The sequence below is a fragment of the Staurois parvus genome, unplaced genomic scaffold (assembly GCF_062004578.1).
Source record: "Staurois parvus isolate SC_StPar_1 unplaced genomic scaffold, SC_StPar_1.0 ptg000090l, whole genome shotgun sequence".
Classification (NCBI taxonomy): domain Eukaryota; kingdom Metazoa; phylum Chordata; class Amphibia; order Anura; family Ranidae; genus Staurois; species Staurois parvus.
The window spans coordinates 3,810,382-3,832,134 of NW_028317886.1; positions in this window are offsets into that span (position 1 = coordinate 3,810,382).

Genomic DNA, 21,753 nt, shown 5'->3' on the forward strand with positions numbered 1-21,753 from the left:
GGGGCGCTCGGCCACCTCAAATATTCGCAAAGTGCTCACAGTTTTACATCAGGCTAAACATAACCCATTACAGGATCTAGCGATTGTTTCCCTCGACGCTGAGAAAGCGTTTGACAATGTAAGTTTTCAATGGCTTTATTCGGTCCTCACTAAATTTGGCTTTTCCGGTCCGTTCACGCATTTAATTCAGGCTATGCATTCCGCCCCGACGGCGCAGGTAGTGGCGGCGGGGAAAATATCCAATCCCATTCCATTACATAAGGGTACAAGACAAGGCTGCCCATTGTCCCCCCTGCTTTTCAACTTAGCTTTAGAACCCTTAGCCCGCTTCCTGTTGTTTCAATCATGACTCCATGGCATTCAAATTGCCCAACAGGATCTTCGTCTAGCTTTATTTGCGGACGACATACTAATATTCACCTCCAACCCGACTCTAGACTTACCGTACATTCAATCCGTTTTCGCAGATTTTCGATGCTGCTCGGGCCTCCGTATTAATTTTGCGAAAAGTGAGGTTCTGCCGTTGTATCACGCTCGACTCCCTGAGTGGGCTGGCGACTCACTCTTTAAAATTAATACGAACCATATCACTTATCTAGGTATTAAAATTGGGAAATTAGCCTCGTCCCTTTATTCTCTGAACTATTCACCAGTAATTCAAAAAATTTTAGGGGAATTGGAAATGTGGAAAGAACTGCCATTATCACTTATGGGTAGAGTCCATCTCTTCAAGATGACGAGTTTTCCGAAGCTTCTGTATCCTCTTCAAACTATTCCTCTCCTGCTCAAACATACGGATATAGTCAGGCTGAATAAAGCGATTTCTAGTTTCTTATGGAGGGGGCGCCGTCCGCGAATAGCTATACATAAGTTGTTTCTTCCTAGATGTGAGGGTGGTCTGGGCCTTCCTAACATTAGGCTTTACAACCTATCTTGTATTTTACGGGTGTGTGTAGATTGGATCTCCCGTTCGTCCGTGTTTTCTAATTACCGACTCGAATCTGCCATGGTGAGCCCATATGATCTGTCGGCCCTCCTACATTCTAATTCTGCCTCACTTCCTCCGCATCTTCAACACAATCCACTCATACGGGACACCCTCTTCACATGGAGGGAGGTCAGACGTAGACTAGGAGTTTCTCCCTGGCTGTCTCGATATCTTCCTATCCATCACAATCCTTCCTTTTCTGTCGCTCAACAGTATGCAGCTTATGAAAAGTGGTATGACCAGGGTCTTAGATTTGTAAGTCAGTTGTATGACTCAGCATCAGGATCCCCCCTTCCGTTCCAACAAATTCTCAGCGCGTTTGACTTACCTTCACATCATTTTTTGTATATTTTGCAAGTTAGGAATTATGTGAATTCCATAGTACAAAATAAGTCTTCTCGCTTTTGTTCTACTATGATAGAAGTCATTGTAAGGAATCAAAAATACAACATATCCAATATCTATGGTCAACTATCTATGCACTATGCAAAACCGCTGGATTCTTATACTTCCATCAAAACGTGGATACGAGACTTTGACAATGCCTTCACCGCGGAGCAATTGCTCACAGGTTTTAATACTACCTGTGCGTTCAATACGAACGAATTTTGGAGGGAGCAGCAATTCAAAATTATGCACCATGCATATATGCCTTGCCTGTACTCCCGAGCAGACTCATTGATCTCTACATGCCCGCTCTGTGGTTCATATAAACCGTCACTTCATCACAGATTCTGGAATTGTCCACGGGTCTGTATCTTTTGGAACCAACTTTTGAATTTTGTGCTTTTCGTCACTACTCTCCAGTTACCTAGGGACCCGCTGCTTCTTCTCTTTGGCAATCTGGAAATATCAGTGTCTGCTGCCTCACACTGCAATCTTGCTTTGTTCAGAGCAACCAAACCTTGACTATCCATTTGCTTGATGGCGGCGAGAAGGTCTATTTTGAAAAAATGGGTCTCCAACTGTCCTCCTACCATCTCAGACGTCAAATTGGAACTCAACTTTCTACTTCGATTGGATCGGCTTGGTCTGCATATAGCTCCTTCTACAACAGGAGTGGAAAAGTTCAACCGCAAGTGGGGTCAATATGTTTCAAAAGTTCTCCCAAGTCCTGAGCCCCAGCACCCTTCTCATGGTTCTCTAAGCTAGATTTAAGCTAGTTTTCAGGGTATTCCTGATGCATGGTGTTTCTATTGCTCAAGGGGTCAAATGATTGCAACATTATAAATGCTGTGTACCTCTCAGAAATCTCTTTTGTTCTCGCTTTGCTCCACTCCCACTTCGCCAATCTGGCTTATTAATCTCTCTCTCATTTTCCTGGCGGACCTATATGAAGTGGTCCCCTACTAGCACATCTTTATACATACTGATGCGCTGCTTCTCACTATACTTTAATATCTCATTATACTTTACTATCTTATTACTTTATCAGTCTATTACTTTTTTATCCTAATCTCTTTATCCTGGCTTGTTTTCATGGTCCTCTGGCCTCAGACTTTTGGTACATAACTTCTTGTACTCCAGTTCTCCTTTTTTTCTTTCCCTTTTGGCATATTCTTTATATGCTGGCTTTTCCAACTCTCTGGTCTTATGTCCCTACTGCTCTATCTCTATCCTATATTTTTACTTTCTTTTTTCCTTTTTATTCGCATGCACGATGACCTCCCTATCGGTCGATATGACAAATGGTTAACATTGCTCACGTCGCTTATTCTTTTGCTTTACGTATGTTTATATATATATATATGTGATTTTTCGAAATCCTGCATACTTTAACTTCAAGCCCTTGTACCCTGACATATTACATGTGCTATATTTTCCCATAGATACTCTTCATTCCAAACTTCTTCATTCCCTCTCGGATTCTTTCGGGGCTTCTGTAATATGTTTATGAGTAAATTGTTATCCTGGAATTTATTCATCTGTTTTGGCATGTTGCCACGCTATGAATACTGACAAACCTCATCGTTGGTTATTTTGTGTGTACAATAAAACCCAATAAAGCTTCTTTTAAAAAAAAAAAATGCCAATGTTTATTATATGTCTTCCAATAATGGAATGTATCATTAAAGTTAGAAATCTATCTTTCAATATTATTCTTTTAAAACACAAATATTGCTGAACAGTTGCTGAGAAATGAGTTTAAGCTACTCAAAATTAAAGTAAAGAATACATGTACATATATCTTGAGAAAGATGTACTGAGCTCCATCACAAGATTGACAAGAAAATGCTGTTTTAATTTATTTCCACTTTGAAACCTGTGGGTGCATTTATATCTGTTATGTATTTGTATTAATATTTCTTTGTTGGTGAGTACCCAGGCATTTATCTCCCACGTTGGGTGATGGGACGCCTGCCTTTACATGCTCATGAACTTTAATATACAATAAAATTGATGCAGCGCTGAAAAAATTAATATATAAATATATAACAGTGCACTATTCAAGATATTATTGATATGCAAATATAAAAACATTAAATATAAGTGATAACACAGGAGTGAACGAAGCACTACAATGAGCGCAATTACACAAGTGCGGCTGTGAAAGTCATAAAACAAAGAAAGTGTTCATATGATGGTGAGGATCAGACAAACACCGCTCAGAAAATTGCATACAGATCTGAGCGGATGAGGCTGCCAGCCAGGGCTACAGTTTCATTTAGCCACTAATTTGTTACGTGTCTTCATGTCCCTGCTGGGCTCCAGCTGGAGAGCAGTTGCAGAGTGGTTTCAGATCCAGAGGAGGGAGTCTCTTCCTATGATGTCTGTCTTAAAGGGGGCTTCCAGCAGATCTTTGATCACTATATGATTCAACACATTGTGCTTTTACTATGCGCATCTGGTGAGTGCGCATTTTTATCAATTGCCTGCACGGATTAAAGTCACATGGAATATTCTGATACCACCTGTGCAACAGGATCTGTATGCGGCACAATTTTCTGACCGGTGTTTGTCAGACCCTCACCATCATATGAACGCTTTCTTTGTTTTATGACTTTCACAGGCGCACTTGTTTAATTGCGCTCATTGTAGCGCTTCATTAACTCCTGTGTTATCACTTATATTTAATGTTTTCATATTTTCATATCAATAATATCTTGAGTAGTGCACTTGTATATATTTATATATTAATTTTTTTCAGCGCTGCACCAATTTTTGTGTATGTTTTATATAAGGTTTTGGGTTCCTTTTTAGTGCATTTGCTGCTGACCTCAACAGAGTCTTGAGCGCTCGCTGATCTTGTATTTAATACATGAACTTTAATGGCATTTCAGTCTTAGTCCATAGGGTTCAATATTATGTTAGCCCACCCTTTGCAGCTATAACAGCTTCAACTTCTTCTAGGAAGGCTGTCCACAAGGTTTAGGAGTGTGTCTATGGGAATTTTTGACCATTCATTCCAGAAGCACACTGTGAGGTCAGGCACTGATGTCAGACGAGAAGGCCTGGCTTGCAATCTCCGCTCTAATTCATCCCAAACATGTTCTATTGGGTTAAGGTTGGGACTCTTTGCATGCCAGTCAAGTATCTCTACCCCAAACTCCCTCATCATGTCTTTATGGACCTTGGGCACTGGTGCACAGTTATGTTGGAACAGGAAGGGACCATCCCCAAATTGTACCCACAAAGTTGGGAGCATGAAATAGTCCAAAATGTTTTGGTATGCTGACGCCATAAGAGTTCCCTTCACTGAAACTAAGGGGCCAAGCCCAACCCTGAAAAACAACCCCACACCATAATCCTCCCTCCACCAAGCTTTACACTTGGCACAACGCAGTCAGGCAAGTACCGTTCTCCTGGCAACCACCAAACTCAGACACATCCATCAGATTGCCAGACAGAGAACCGCAATTCTTCACTCCACAGAACATGTCTCCACTGCTCTAGAGTCCAGTGGTGGTGTGTTTTACACCACTATATCCGACACTTTGCATTGTACTTGGTGATGTAAGGCTTGGATGCAGCTGCTCAGCCATGGAAACCCATTCCATGGAGCTCTCTACTGTTGTTGTGCTAATCTGAAGGCCACACAAAGTTTGGAGGTCTTTAGTTACTGACTATTGCAGACATTTAGTGAATTCTGCACACTGTGCTCTTCAGCATGCGCTGATCCCACTCTGTCATTTTACATGACCTACTACTTCATGGCTGAGTTGCTGTTGTTCCCAATTGCTTCCACTTTGTTATAATACCACTAACAGTTGACCGTGGAATATTTAGTAGGAAGGAAATTTCATGGATGGACTTATTGCACAGGTGGCAACCTATCATGGTACCATGCTTGAATTCACTGAGCAATAATATATATATATATATATATATATATATATATATATTTATAATATAGTGTATGTGATTGTACATGTTAGGCTCCATGCAAACCAGAAGGGTTTTTTTTTTCCTGCCTCTAAGCATTCCTAATGTGCATGGACACTAAAGGCAAAACACAAAACTCCTGTGGAAGCAGCAATGTTTAAGCCAGTGTGCATGGAGCCATCGCAGGCACAATTATGCCACTTTAACATAATGCTATCATAAATATAGTATAGCGTTAAAAAAATAAATAAATAGAACACTCATTAATATTCATAATGTCACATTCTTCTCACACTTGCGCACACATATATACCTGGATACCTCACAACCTAAAAAAAATTCCACTATATAGGCAATGCACATGAATAATTTTAGCTGTGGTATATGAGATACAAGCATCTGCTTATTCATTAGTTTTTTATTTGACAAATCTGTGGAAAAGAACCCTTATGACATGCATAAATTGCTATGAGCAGGTATGAAAAGACTCAATTTCATGCTCAGTATTAAAAGTCCTGTTCCACTGCAATCAAAGAAGTGGGCAATTAATGTTGATTGATTAGGTATAAAAGGATTTGTATTATTTTTTAACAGTGTACAATATCATCTTGTTGTATATCTGACCATTTTAAGATTTATATATGTAAAAAATATTGGCAACTGGAAGGATTATTTTATTTAAAAAAAAATCATTTTAAACACTTGATATTTTATTCTATAACAATTTTAACCTCTATTCTAGTTTAGGATTTACTTTATGATCCTTGTGTTGATATTTCTTCAAAATAAATTTTTATTTAGTTTTGGATAGGGAAGGGAATAGTCAGAATGTCCATTGTTTTTTTTTCTGCCATCCATGTCCCATTGGGGAACATTTCCTGCACATCCTGTACCAAAGACACAACAAGAAGTAGGAGTATATTTCTCCAAAGTGAGTTGACCACCTCACTTGGACAGTTGTTACTGAAACTGGTGTCCTCAAGATTTTTCCCTATATTTCTATTTCTGCAAATTTTTGTTTTTCTTATCACTTTCTGTTTCTGGGACATAGGTCACCAGGAAAAATAGGGAGGGTGGAGACTACTGAGATGAAACCCATTTAGTGCCCGATGGACAGTGTGATGTATTTAATTATCTGAAACTGGTTTACTGTTTGGCTAGTGCCATTAAGGTTGGCCTAGTTTCAAAAGCGATTTATATATTAATTGTCTGTTGTATTTTTGGATCTCCCCTTAATAAATGCCGCAGCAATTGTAAGGCAAAAAAAAAACTGTTCCTGGTTTTTGTTTGATTATTTGTTTGTTATGCTATGCCAACTGTTTTTTTTTTATCAGACTCCCGTGTAGGTTCTATCTCTCCTTGAGAAGAGGAGATTAAGGGGGGGATATAATCAACATGTATAAATACATCAGTGGTTTATATTGTGAATTCAGTGTAGAGTTATTCATCCCAAGGTCATCATAGAGGACAAGGGGGCACTCTTTATGTCTGGAGGAAAAGAGATTTAATCTCCAAACACAAAAAGGTTTCTTCACAGTAAGAGCTATGAAAATGTGAAATAGACTCCCTCAAGAGTTGGTTCTGGCCAGCTCAGTATATTGCTTCAAAAAAGGCCTGAATTCTTTCCTAGATACACATAATATAACTGGATACTAGCATTTATAGGTAAAGTTGATCCAGGAAATATCCAATTTCCTCTTGAGGGATCAGGAAGGAATTTTTTCCCCTGCAGGAGCAAAGTGGATCATGCTTTGCTGTTTTTTTGCCTTCCTCTGGATCAACTGTGGGTATAGGATTATAACTTTTTTTTTGGTTGAACTAGATGGACTTTTGCCTTTTTTCAGCCAGACTTACTATGTAACTATCTTGTGTTCTGCTACTATCTGTATAAGCTAAGAACACTTTGATAATATCACATAAAGCTTTAGTTGCTGTTGAGTCCCATTTGTGATGTAATATGTAAGCTGCTGCCTTATTAACTGACCAAAGTCATTTGCATTATGTCGTGAAAAGCTGTAGTGGCAATTAGTGGCATGTTTTTGGCTTGTGACATTTCTCCTATGAACCCTCTCTTAAAGCGGTAGTAAACTCTGCTTTTTATCTTGCACCTACAGGTAAGCCTATAATAAGGCTTATCTGTAGGTACAGTGAATATCTCCTTAAATGTGCACCGTTTAGGAGATATTTAAATGAGTAGCAACCGTTGATATTGCCGGGGCATGTGCACTGCGCTGTCAATGGATTGTATGCTGTGCATTAAGAGAGCTGTGCCATGGCTGTGACTCCATGCGCAATATCATCACTGATCGGCCATTCAAATGGCTGGAGCCCGCGAACCTGGAAGGAAGACCGGGTGAAGATGGAATACCTACCAGCTGTGACAGCACACCGCTGGAAGGGTTCAGTTTTTTAGGTAAGTCTGTCATAATGCGCTAGTATGTGGTGCATCAAAAAACAATGTTGTCGCTCTCCACTATCTACAATAAACATATATATATTGGATATATATATATAATGAATAAGTCCAACATTAATTCAGGGGCGTGATATTGCAATCACGCTGGTGCAGCATGCATGTCTTTGAATAATCCGTGATTTTGAAGGTCCCTAGGAAACGGCGAAACCCCCTGTTGGGAAAAGGGAAAAACTCCATTCATCCATCCATCCATCTGGGAAACAGGGATATATTCATCTGTTCACCTTTGAGTCCAATTAAAGGGACACAAGCTTGTATGACCTCACTTAACGGTTTGGTCATATACATCAGGTGAGAGGAGCACACTATTTAAGATTGGTGGACTACATTTACTTTGCATTACACCATTAGAAAACACTTCAAAGTCACGGATTATTCGAAGACATGCATGCAGAACCAGCATGATTACAATATCAAGTCGCTGAATTAATGCTGGATTTATTCACTCATTTTTTATTTTATTTAATTTATTCAATATAATCTCATCTATTTAATGCATTTAATCTTATCTATCTATCTATCTATCTATATATATATATAGATAGATAAATAGATACAATTAAATTATATATATATATATATATATATATATGTTCATTATTGATAGTAGAGCGCAACGCCATTGGTTTTTTATTTATTTTGACACACTAGTATGAGTATATGTATAGAGTAGGCAAACCACTCATTCATTTAATTAATTATTTATTTATTTATTTAACATTTTATATACCAGCTTATTTGATTTATATTTCATTGTATTTATTTTTCATTTATACCAAACACATGGTGATATTTTGTTAACCTGTTGGTTTCTTTATATACAGTATATATTCACTTCATTTTATTTTTCACTCATAGTATACACCATAGCAGCTCACAAAAATCACGTTGAGTATGTGGTGCATACTAACAAATTAGGACATGAGCCTAAAGGAGTACCAATTTGGTTTTTGTTTTTTTTTTTACCATAGTTTATTACTGCTTTAATATCTTGTTGTGAATAACTTTTATTTATAGAATATTTATTTATATTATTTACAAATATAGATTTTATTTCTGATCTGGATATTTTATGAAATAAGGCTTAGTTTTCTAGCACTCAACTTAACCTCTTTACTAGACAGTAAAATGACTTTTTTGTGATATCAAGGTTTCTCTATCAGGCGTTGAAGCATCTACTTTTATTACCAACCAAACTCATTACCAGACCACTGCAACAGCCTTAAAGTGGAACTCCAGTCTCCCCGAAAAATTAAAAGTTAGCAGCTACAAATACTGTAGTTTGTGACTTTTATTATAAGGACACTTACCTGTCCATGGATCCAGCGATGCCCTCACCAGAGCCAATTCTTCAACTGGCTTTGGCTGCAGGAGCCAGCATCTTGGGTAAGGGAAACCAGCAGTGAAGCAGTCTGGCTTCACAGCTGATTTCCTACTGCACATGCGCAAGCCTGGTGTGAAAGCTTTGTGAGCTGAGCCTAATGTTTTGAAAGAACAACTGAACATTCTCTTTACCAAAGAGCACATCTCCTTGTGCCAAGCTAGAAGACAGGGTTGTTTCTATGATCTGTAGCAGAGAGCTGTGCACATGCAGTATTTCACAGTCCACTAGCTGCCATGAGAATGGAACATGGCCAAGCACAATGTAGGTTGCATGTCTAAGAAGCTAGTTAACATCTTATCCAAAGTCTGGGTGATGGTGTAGACTTTAGCTGATGTGTGGGGCTACTGGGCCTAAGTTATTTAAAAACGCACTCATTCTTTAATTTGAAATTTTGGGGTGAGCAGCATCCCCACTTTTCTTGCCTCCGAATGTCATGTCATATTCATAAGGAGGCTTACTTTGCAACAGAAAGAGCAGAATATTTTTATACACAAATTTATTGGTGATTTATTCAGAGTTTAGCTCTGCTTTAATAACTCAAGCAGCAGCTCCAAAGTATTATTTGGCAGATATTAAAGAAATAATTCAGCTAAAGCGGTAGGCCTGTGCCGACATCACTAAATGAAATAAAAACATAACAGATTGATGTGGTTTCTATTAATCTCAGTACCCAAAGTGATAGAAAGCTTTGAAAGCCTGTGCCAATGCTTAATTGGAATGTAATCAGAAACATTTTGAAATCCCAATATGAAGCTACGAGGAATAATAAGAGGCATAGTTCAGCCATAAGACTTGTAAATAACGGCATTTCTAATATTTTATTCACTGTTCCAGTACCGAGCTAAGGAAAGATGGAAAGCTTAAATACAGAGCATTGTGACTATTGTATCAGCGTGTACAATGCACTTAGCAGTGTCACATTGTAAGGCACAGTTCTTACACCCACACATCGCTTGTACAAGCAGGAAACACGTACAAATAACCAGCTGTTATCGTTGGTAAACATAAATATTTGTCAATCTCTAAGATTTCCTTAACTTATAGTTTTGTTTGTATACATTTCCTGATTAAATAAAGAGAAGGATACTCCAGAAGGAGCAATTCTTGTAAAGCTAACATGTGCCCATAGCACAACTGTAAAAGCAACATTTTGTAGAGCATGCCGTCATGCTGCCTGAATGTTTGCTCTGATTTTGGTAGACAGCCCCATGAGCACGGGGGTATAAGAGGAGGTTAGTGTCCCTTTTAGGGTGGTCTTTGCCCTGTCTCCAGCCAGCCTAGGATGGACATTTTCTTCCTGGCTAGGTTCTAAAAAGCAGGGGAGGAGCTGCTAGTGGAGAGTGGTGCATTGGAAAAATAGCCATGAAGGACTCCCATTTGCGGTGCAAAGAGAGCCACTTGTTTTCCACTCTGTGGGCCCCAGCTTATTCATGTGCAATGTACCTCACGATGAAGGGCTCAAAATACAGGCACCCACCCCGCTATGCAGGAAAAGGACTGTTATGCCATGCCAGGACCTGGGTCTGAACCTGAAATCTCTGCTGTGTCTGGCAATGTTTTTTCTTGCTGAGCCACCTGAGATGCTGGACAGCTCCATGTCTAATTGTTTGGACTTTCTTGCCTACTCTTTTGTTTTTTTTGAACCTTGAACTCTTTGCTCCTCCCATGAACGTCCTGATTAAGACCATGTCTTTTTACTTCCTGTTTACCAGATTATTGTGCTCCCTCCAGCCAATATCTTGCTCTTGTTACTCCTACTGCCATCCGCATGTCCACTACCACTTGCTACCGAACCTTGGCTTGTTTTTTTACTACACTTCTGGTTAATCCCAACCTGTGAACATGTGTTACTGATGTTTGGCTTGTTTACTGATGATGCTTCTGCTTGATAATTACCTGCTATATCTGCTATTGGTCCTGGCTTGCTCACCTCCTGGTGGGTCGATCCTGAGGACCGTGACCTGGTATTAAAAAGCAGCAAAACCCATCTCCATCACCAGGTGCTCTGGTGAACACTGGTTAGTGCTTAGACTTTCCCACCTCAGCTGTCATCCACCAGGGTGATCTGCTGCAGCACTTATCCAGCTGGTTGGTGGAGCCGCTCTATTGTGATAGCTACTGTTCTCTGAGCCTGACCCCGGACCATGATATACCATTATCTGGACTTTGTAAAAGAATGGCTGTTGAGTAAATCATTTCAGAAAAGCAAGTTTCCAGACTGGATATTTTGTTACTGGGTGCACTGGGATGAGTGTCATGCTTTATCTAGCATGAAGGGTAAGCATGTCCTAGAGGGCCTGAACATAGCTTGGGGTGGTGACCGGTATGATATTCTGTGACTCTAGGGGCGAGAGAGAGAGAGGACAAGAAAGTCTGGAAGAAACAAGCCCTGAGTCTCCATGCTAATACAAGTGAGCTGGCTCAGCCACTCATGGACTGTGGAGTTGTATGCAGTTTGGGCCATGCAGCCATGCACAACCAATTGACCCTGTGGTCACAGGAGGGCATCAAATTTCCTGGCAAGCTAAATGATTGGCATCCCAAACAACGTGTGTTCCACATTTAACAGTAGACCTCTGGTGCAGGAACTGGCTAAACAACCCTCTTACATGGGGCCCTGATATATACTGTATACTGTATAGTATTTCTGTGCATATAAAACAGCTATATGAAACTCTAGATTTTGATGTGAATAAAAGGTTACAACCTTGTTGTATATAATAATGCTGAAATTTTAGCTGATTGCTACTGTATATAACTGTTAGTACTGCTGCTTTTCAATTTTTTTTTTATTTTTTCAGCACAGGGAACAGTGTTTTTTAGTGCTGGCTGGACCCACCCCCTCATACCTTCCAAGCCTCAATCTTGGTTATTGATGAATGGGGGATAAGGGATTAGTTAACTAAGCAATGTTCAGTTTGTTGGACATTTAACAAACTCATTGGAAAGTTCACAAACCTGAACATAGCACCAAAACCGATTAATGACTAGGGGATCCAACTTTTTTTTCTGGCCTTTCTCAAGGCTAATTTGCTTGCATTGTTATAAAGGGAATAGGTAGCTGGACACTGCCAGGGGTGTCTTGTGCAAATGCAAACTATAATGTTAATAAATACCATTCGGGGCGATTAGGGTTCTTTATATCTTTTAATACAAAAATATATTCTCCCTGCAAGGTAAGAGCATAATGAAATATATGAACAATGTGAAAGACTTACTTGAAAACTAAACCCTCTCAGGGGAGTGCTGTCACGCCTCCCCGGGGCTTCCATCTTCACCCAGTTCTTCTTCCAGGTCCGTGGGCTGCGAACTCTTGACTGGCCAAGCCAAGCTGACATCACTCCCGTGAGTGCATGTTATCCGTTGAGAGCGCAGTGCGCATGTGCCGGTGACATCATCAGTGCTGCTAAAGTAAAAATCTCCTAAACAGTAAAAATGATGTAGCGCTAATACCATTTATATCCAAACAATTATATACTAATGATAATAAAGTGACAATAATGATTATAATAAAGTGGATTACATCAACATATGTATAGAAAATAAAACCCAAAAAGTGACAAATATATCATAAATAAGTCAGTATGCACATACGTAATAAATGCACAAAAAAAATATACGTGATAATATAAAGAGGTGTTTAACACTCACACAATACAGGTACAACAAAGTGCCACACAACAGGTCCAAAAAGGGACCAACAAATATAACTTTATATATATATAACTTTATTATAAGCATTATTGTCTCTTTATTATCATTAGTATATAATTTTTTGGATATATATGGTATTAGCGCTACATCATTTTTGCTGTTTTTTTCACGTTTATCATTCGGTATATGATTGGATGTTGGCTGCTGTACCTCCTTGAGTAGTTTATAGGGACTTAGTTAGGAGCGCAGGAGGTTGTTTCATATCTCCTAAACGGTGCACATTTAGGAGATATTTACTATACCTACAGTTAAACCTTATTATAGGCTTACTTGTAGGTATAAATAAACAAATAGGACTTTACTAACACTTTAAAGGGCAAAATTATAGATAAACAAATTCCTTAACTAAAGTTCTTTGGAGATACCTTATAGCTGCATGTGGCATTAGGTAGCAGTACAATAAAGTCCTGTGACATTTTTTTTTCCCAGACAGTGAGATCTGTCATTTACTGTTGGTAGTACAATTGGCCAGAGATCCTGATTGACATCCTTGTCCAAATATGGTTAGGACCCCATATGACACAAGACCATAGATCTGTTTATTGGAATAGGAGTAGCAGTGGGCAGAATCATTGGGTGCAAGTCATGGTGGCAGTGTCGAGGCATCGTTAGGTGACTGGTTGTTGTGACTGATGAGGATCAACATCATTGGATGATGTTAACATGATTATGACATTGGATTTACATTTGAGAACATTGTCTTTTTCAGTGTCTGTACTTAAATTTAACATTTTGTTATATGTACCCTATACCTATTCATGGGGGGATGAATATCTGTGGCTCCCTTTTTCTAAAAAGGGTTTCCAGATCCTGTTAAGTCAACCCCCCCACCCGCAAACACCTACATACCTTGTGAGGGACAGGATGTGGAAAAGGGGTTCCCCTCCCCCCTAAAATTCTGACAAGACCCTTATCCGGGTATGCAGCCCCTGGGTGGCCAAGAAATGGGGAAGCAGCAAGCTAGCAACCCTCTAAATCATAAAAAGCCAAATACTTTTAACAATGAGAAAGTACTTTTGCAAGAGGGATGTGGGGGTTTACAGAGAGATTTATCAGAATCTGAAAGCTCTTTAGAATAAGTAGGCATCCAGATATCTGCCCCCTAGGGAAATAAGTACATTTTTACAAACAATTTGCTTGGAAACCCCAAAGCTGAGGGATATGTCACTTTTTGAAAAGGGTTCTGTCATTTTTAGGTAATATGGCACAGTATGGTTTAGGAAGGGGGGCACATGTTTGCTATCCCTCATTTTCATAGCCATGCAGGGATCCAGGGATCAGCCAAATACGGTCAATGACATTACACAGGATCCCTGATTGGTTTTGTTTACTAACAGCAGCCAGTCAGGCAGCCAAGCAGTCTGCCATTTTGTGCTGTTAGTTGACAGTGTCATGCACTTTGTGCCCAATATGATGGCCAAGGGCCTCATTCCTCACATCCCTGGTCCAGTGGATATAGGAGGTCCCCAGGGAGGGAAGATATCTAAATCTATTTTAAAGCTATCCACCCCCTCAGATGGATGAGTAAGAGGTACAAAGTATCCCTTGTTACTTACTCACTAAAAAATGTACAAATTAAACACACACAGAAAGAAGAAAAAGCATTTTATGAAAATAAAACATGCCCCACAATGTAAATCCTTCATGATACGGTGCCCTGCTGACACAAACTTGAAGACACATATGCAATGATCTTCTCCTGCCAGAATCTTGCTGCGTAATTGACCAGACTCTCCACTGGCCATTGACATCAGGCAGGATATCTGCCAGCTTGTACAATTTTTAACAAGTTAAGGGGTTGGTGGATGGAAGTTTCATTTACTGGCAATAGTAATACGTGAAGACCCACGTGCATTGATCCTCTCCCGCCAGAATCTTGCCACGTAATTGAACAGACCTTCCACTGGCCATTGACATCAGCCTGGATAGCTGCCAGCTTGTACAATTTGAAACGAGTTAAGGGGTGGGTGGATGGAAGCTTCATTTAGTGGCAATAATAATACTGCCACTAAATGAATAACTTCTGGCCTCAGCAGCCAGGGGCTCAGAGTTGTGGGAGAACGTCTAAATTTGGTTATTTAGTTTGCCTATTCAGCAAAGTGCAACCTTCTACTTTTTATATACTATTAGCAATGGCATTCTAAGTTTCGGAAACAGCAAAGAATCTGGAATAATACTGGCTGATATACAGGAGGTATACATAGTCGACCTAACAAAGCTTTTACCAAACCTGGAAGGTTATCACATTCATTATGGCGGTCAAGTGACCACTTAATGCATGTGATAATGAAAATGTAAATTCACTATTGCTTGTGTGCAGTATTTAGTGCAAATACGAAAAACGTTTGCTAAATATTGCACAGAAATGTGCTGAAGTCAATTCACAGAAGGAAAACAATAAATAAATGCATGCACTAATTAAGCAGTGGTCCAAGCTTGCAATAACTATGCGATAAGTATGACAATGATCAGACCCAGGGTCAGTGATTGGTTTAAAAAAGTAGGTGGCAAAGTGAAAGCTGGAGCAGGTGGCAGGTATATTATTTAGCCCTCTCCTCTTCTCTCTGAAGCTCCAGCTTGTGGGCTAGCTCTCGGTGTGCTTAATTACAATGCATGCCTACTAGTACTGCAAAATGCCTGCAAATGACAGAGGCAAAGAGAATTGGGACTTGGTCATACATCTGGGATGAACATTGTGAGAGAAAGGGATAAGGTAAGTAAAACTGCATTCTATATTACCCCTAGACGTGCAGTAAATGACCATTTAATCATTGTAGTGCAGAGGAAAACCCAACTGTAACTGTAACATTTGGTTCAGCTTTGAAGCATTTTTGTCACATTTGCAACAAGACAATAAAGTTACAGAGAAGACTAAAGGAATTCGGAAATCACTATGAATTTTTAATCACTTCAATACCGGGCACTTTTACCCCCTTCCTGCCCAGGCCAATTTTCAGCTTTCATCGCTGTCGCACTTTGAATGACAATTAATCGGTCGTGCAACACTGCACCCATACTTTTTATAATTTTATTCACACAACTAGAGCTTTTTTGGTGGTCTTTAATCACCACTGAGTTTTTTATTTTTTGGTAAATAAACAAAATATGACCAAAACATTTGAAAACAAAAACCGATGCGTTTTTCTTTGTTGCTGTTATAAAAGTTTGCAAAGAAATAAAGTTATTTTCATAAAGTTAGGTCAAAATATATTCTGCTACATTTCATTGGTGAAAATAACCTAAATTAGTGTATATTATTCAGTCTGTAGGAAAGTTATAGAGTTCACAAACTATATATATATATATATATATATATATATATATATGACATTCGATCAGCCTTACGTAATGACGGTCAATCTTATTTCTTGAGGCCTGAAAACACCGGGATTGTATAAATATCCTCAAATGACCCATTTTTGGAAAATAGACAGTCCAATGTATTTAGTAAGAGGCATGGTTAGTTATTTGAAGTTGTAATTTTTTGTGACAATTTTTTTTTTTTTTTACATATTGTCACCAATCCAGTACAGCCTTATTATATAACTTGTGTGATGGTGATCAGGGACATTTTTTCTATTATTATTCTCTTTTTTCTACTTTTTTTTCTACTATATTTTTATTAACACACTATGACCAGAGCAGTGTTACCATAGTAGCGTAGCATTGTACTACTCTGGGCAAGTGATCAGGATTTTTTTTTTGCCTTCTGACAGGATGTCATATGACATCCACTCAGAAGGAGGAGCGCCCCGCCCGGCCATCAATCTGTTTTATGCTGGACGGGAAGGTGTTAATTTTTAGCATGCAATGGAAAATGACCCACTATTTTAAAACTGTGACTTTATAGCAGAAATCTGCATACAGCTATCAGCTGCTGATAGTGCTCTGTGTCTGGGTACATCAAGTAATTGACATGGGGGCTTCCACAATCCAGACACAGACAAATTCAGCAGACACATGTAACTTGATATATTTAATAAACTGATGCATGTTTGATCATTCTTCCACTGGTGATAAAATCCCACCAAGGGGCACAAAACATGTGGCGAGTTACTATGCTGATCTGGGTCATATTTCCTATTTTTGCAGTTGGATGCCTCCTACCAGCAGAGCTTACTAGAATTGTATCCTCTTCTTACCTTTGCCAGACATAGGATTCATGAATAGTAATGAGACAAACATACCTGGGTTCAATTCGAGCAGGGATCGGAAAACATTACTAAACTTTGGGTACCTAATTCTATCCCCATTTAAGTCAATGAGAACCAAATGTTGAAAAACAGTAATGACCATTTTGTAGGCTAATAGGAAAGGGAAAATGTGATTTGGAGCACCATTTAATATAAGGAAATGACGGGCGCAAGATGGCTCTCTCGTTCTGGGAGGACATCAGCGTGATCTGTGGTGTGCTGTGTCCCTGGGACACAGCAAATCACCAGTCAGCGGAAAGAACTAATGACTTCGACTCTGTCATATGATCAGCTGTGTCCAATCACAGCTGATCGCATGTAAATAAGGAAATGTTGGCATTTCTCTCCTCACGAGCTGTCATGCTGGCAGCTTGTGAGGAGAGGAGAGTCGGTAATTGGCATTTCTCAGAGGGGACATGTACACTGATCATCAGGGCACTGATGATCAGTGCCCTGATGATCAGTTTACCCTATCATTGCCACCTGTCAGTGTCCATCAATGCCACCTGTCATTGCCCATCAATGCCACCTGTCAGTGCCCATCAGTGCACATCAATGCCACATATCAGTGCCTACCAGTGCACATCAATGCCACATAGTGCCCATCTGAGCTGCCTTTCAGTGCCAACTATCAGTGCCAGTCAGTGTCACCTATCAGTGCCAGTCAGTGCCGCCTATGAATGCTACCAATCAGTGCCAGTCGGTGCAGCCTATTAGTGCCCATCAATGCTGCCTATCAGTGCCCGTCAGTGCCACCTAACAGTTCCAGTCAGTGCTACCTTACAGTGCCAGTCAGTGCTGCCTATCAGTGCCAGTCAGTGCTGCCTATCAGTGCTGCTTATCAGTGCCACCTATCAGTGCCATATATGAGTACTGCCTTTCAGTGCCCATCAGTGATGTCTGTGAATGCCCACCAGTGATGCCTGTCAATGTCCATCAGTGCCACCTACCAGTGCCTCCTCATCAGTTCCCATCAGTGCAGCCTATCAGTGCCCATCACTGCAGCCTCATTAGCGCACATCAGTGAAGGAGAAAAATTACTCATTTACAAAATTTTATAGCAGAAACTAAGTAAAAAACTTTTTTTTTTTAATTTTCAGTTGTTTTTGGTTTGTTTATCAAAAATAAAAAAACCAGTGGTGATTAAATACCACCAAAAGAAAGCTCTATCTGTCTCAAAAACATTATAAAATGTTCAAATGGATAAAGTGTTGCATGACCGCGCAATTGTCATTCAATTGCTGTGATGTCTTGCGGCCTCACAGTCCCCAAAGACTGCGGGAGGGAGGGGGGAATGGAGAACTTCTGATCTCCCCTCCTCCTCAAAAGCTCCATTTCCCAAACAGGAGAGGGGGAGGGCCTTAAAGCAGAATGTCTCCTTTTGGGTGGTGCTCCACTTTAAGCTGATTTGTTGTATATATCATACGTCAATATAAATTAATTCACAGTCATAATGTTGTTACATATATACTTTCCAAATGTTGGTACTTGATTGTATGACAGATTGAATCTGAAAACTCGATGTGTTTCATGAATCTCTGTTCACTTCCTCAGGCATAGATGCATAGATGTAAATCAGCACGAAGTTGAACAAGGCAAAGCTTGGGAGTGAAGATCATCAGGAACATCTGTCCTGGGAGATGTGTCAATTTGACCCACAGGGAACAGAGGGGCAAATGGAGGGCAGATTCAGTACTGATGGAGCACAGGTCCATATACAGTAGTCCATGATAACACAGAAGAAAAAGAACAGCAGGGCGCTGAGGTCAGTATTAAATAAAATTCACTTTATTAAAATAAGCAACACACTTACATTGAAGTTAGCATGAAACAGCATGGATAGGGAATATCTGAGACCATGTAGCTATGATCAGGCTGAGGCTGTAAGCATCACTGAGTAAACAGAGGGCGCGGATGGCAGGTTGTCATCCAGCTCTAGGTATGGATAATAGCGGCACACAAAGATGACAGCTGTCAGAATGTCTGGTTGATGGGGATGTGAATGACACGTTTCCAGGGACTTCATCCTATTTTTCAAATGCATGGACTGTGAAGGGAAGTGAAGTGCTTAAAGCCAAAGGTGCAGAAAGGGGAGGAACATGGGAGGAGAAAGAAGTAAAAAGCCAAGCCGCTGCACAGTGGGAGGGGGAGGAGAGTAGACGGGGGGGGGGGGGGGGGGAGTGAAGAAACACTCAGAGGACATATCCGAGCCATTGACCCATTAAGGCTTGCAGACTGCCAGTGTCAGGAAACTCAATGTTGCTACTGGGGACAGGGAGTGTGACAATGGAATACAAAGCAGATTAAACAATATGCTGCACTATAAATACAAGGATCAGATGGAAGACTTGAATATATATGGATAAAATATTACACCCAATAAAAGATTTGAATATAAAGATATATGTGGTGCAAATGACATTACCAATAATGTTACTAGAAAATATCTTCATTAAACATATATGATTAAAATGGATCTATATTAGAGATAATAATATATATAAGACTAATACATAATAAAAATGGTAATGTATACAAATAAATACGTCCAGAAAATGAAATGTATGCACTTATGTAAAAAAGGAAAATTCCACAACTGGTATCCATTTCTAATCCAGTGAGAGTGAATAGTATGTGGCAAAAAGTACATGATAACAGAAGCTATGAAAATATGTAAGAACAGAGAGGGAACCGGGTGTTCACTACAAAATAGTATGCACCTTAAGCTCCTGAGTATTAAGATGATAAATACAAAAAGTTTCTCTGCGGCAAAGGGTATGAAACCTCTCCACGGAAGAGTCACAGAGGGGAATTTGTTCCAAAACCCAAACCCGAAAGCCATTGGTGGAGGAATCATGAGTGTATTTAAAATGGCAGGAAACACTATGATCAGTGCTGCCTTCCTCAATGAGTCACCTTCCCTTCACAGTCCATGCATTTGCAAAAGAGGACAAAGTCCCTGGAAACTCGTCAAGCACATCCCCATCAACCAGGCATTCTGACAGCTGTCATCTTTTGTGTGCAGCTAAGAACTCTTCTGCTTCTATCCATACTTAACTTAGACTTGGCTGGCAACCTGTCATCCCCGTCCTCTGTTTGTTCAGTGACGCCTACAGCTTCACACTGATCACATCTGCTTGGTCTCAGATGTCCCCTATCCATGCTGTTTCATGCGAACTTTAGTGTAAGTGTTCTATTTACTTTAGTAAAGTGAGTTTTATTTGATACCGACATCAGCATTCTGCTGTTCATTTTCTTCTGCATTGAGGTGATCCTACTCAGATCTTCTGTGGGAGCTGCGCAACCCCCTTCCCTGAATCACACCAGGGCACATGAACTCAACAGGGGGGGGGGGGGGGCGGGGTGCACAGGACAAGGCCTACTTATTGACACACACATTTAAAAAAAAATCAAGTGTTCAGTGATGCAAATCCACATTATTCATGATGCTTACTAAAAGAAATAAAAAGACAGATGTGTGACGCACTTCTGATCAAGTCACTTCACTTTTGCCGATTAATAGCTGTAGCTACAGTGGTTTACTTCAATACTCTACAATTATGTAAAACACATTTTCGAGAATGATGCTGAGATCCATCTATAGTGAACTATTCATTAGGTTACCATTTAGAAAAGATTTGTCAGGCCAGAAAAAGTGTTCCTCGAGCTTAGTAACTAAAGTGCTCACTTTCAATACCCAATCATATGCAAAGGAAATTAAAAAGAAATGTATTTTTGTTTGCATGTGACTGGATTCTTGCAGTAAACATATCTTCACTGTATTAACCACTTGCCCTCCAGAGGATTTACCCCCCCCCCTTCTTGATCAGGCCATTTTTCGCAATACGACACTGCGTTATTTTAACTGACAATTGCATTCAACGCTGTACATAAATGAAATTTATTTCATTTTTTCCCACAAATTGTGCTTTCTTTTGGTGGTATTTGATCACGGTTTTTTATTTTTTGCACTGTTAACAAAAAAAGACCGACAATTTTTAAAAAAAATATATATTTTTGACTTTTTGCCATAAAACATATACAAACAAAAATTAAAAAAAATCAAATTTCTTCATAGATTTAGCCAAAAATGTATTCTGCTACATGTCTTTGCTAAAAAAAAACTCCCAATAAGTGTATATTAATTGGTCTATGTGAAAGTTATAGCGTCTACAAATGGCAGTATATATACTGGAATTTGTATTTATTTATTTTTTATACTAGTAATGGAGTGATCAGCAACTTATAGCGGGACTGCGGTGGACATTCTGACACTGGGTGGGAACTGACTAACGGCCACTGACATCCTCAGTGACACTAATACAGTGATCAGTGCTAATAAAAAGCACTGACACTGTACTAATGACACTGGGCAGGAAGGGGTTAACATCTGTGGCGATCAGAAAGGTTGACTGTGTGTTGTGTGTGTTTCACATTGTGTGCTATGTGCTGTGTTTTAGTAGGGAGACATGCTGCTTTGTATCTCTCTGCTGTGCACAGAGTTACAAAGCAGCATGTCCATGCTGTTTACACCCTCTCAGCCCTGCCGACAATCACCAAGCAGCCAATAGTGGCATGGGTACTGTGCGTGCGTGCAACTCACGTATACATATGTGATTTTACACAGCCGTGCTGCCCTGTAGCAATACTTCTACTATAGGACCTCTACTTGGAA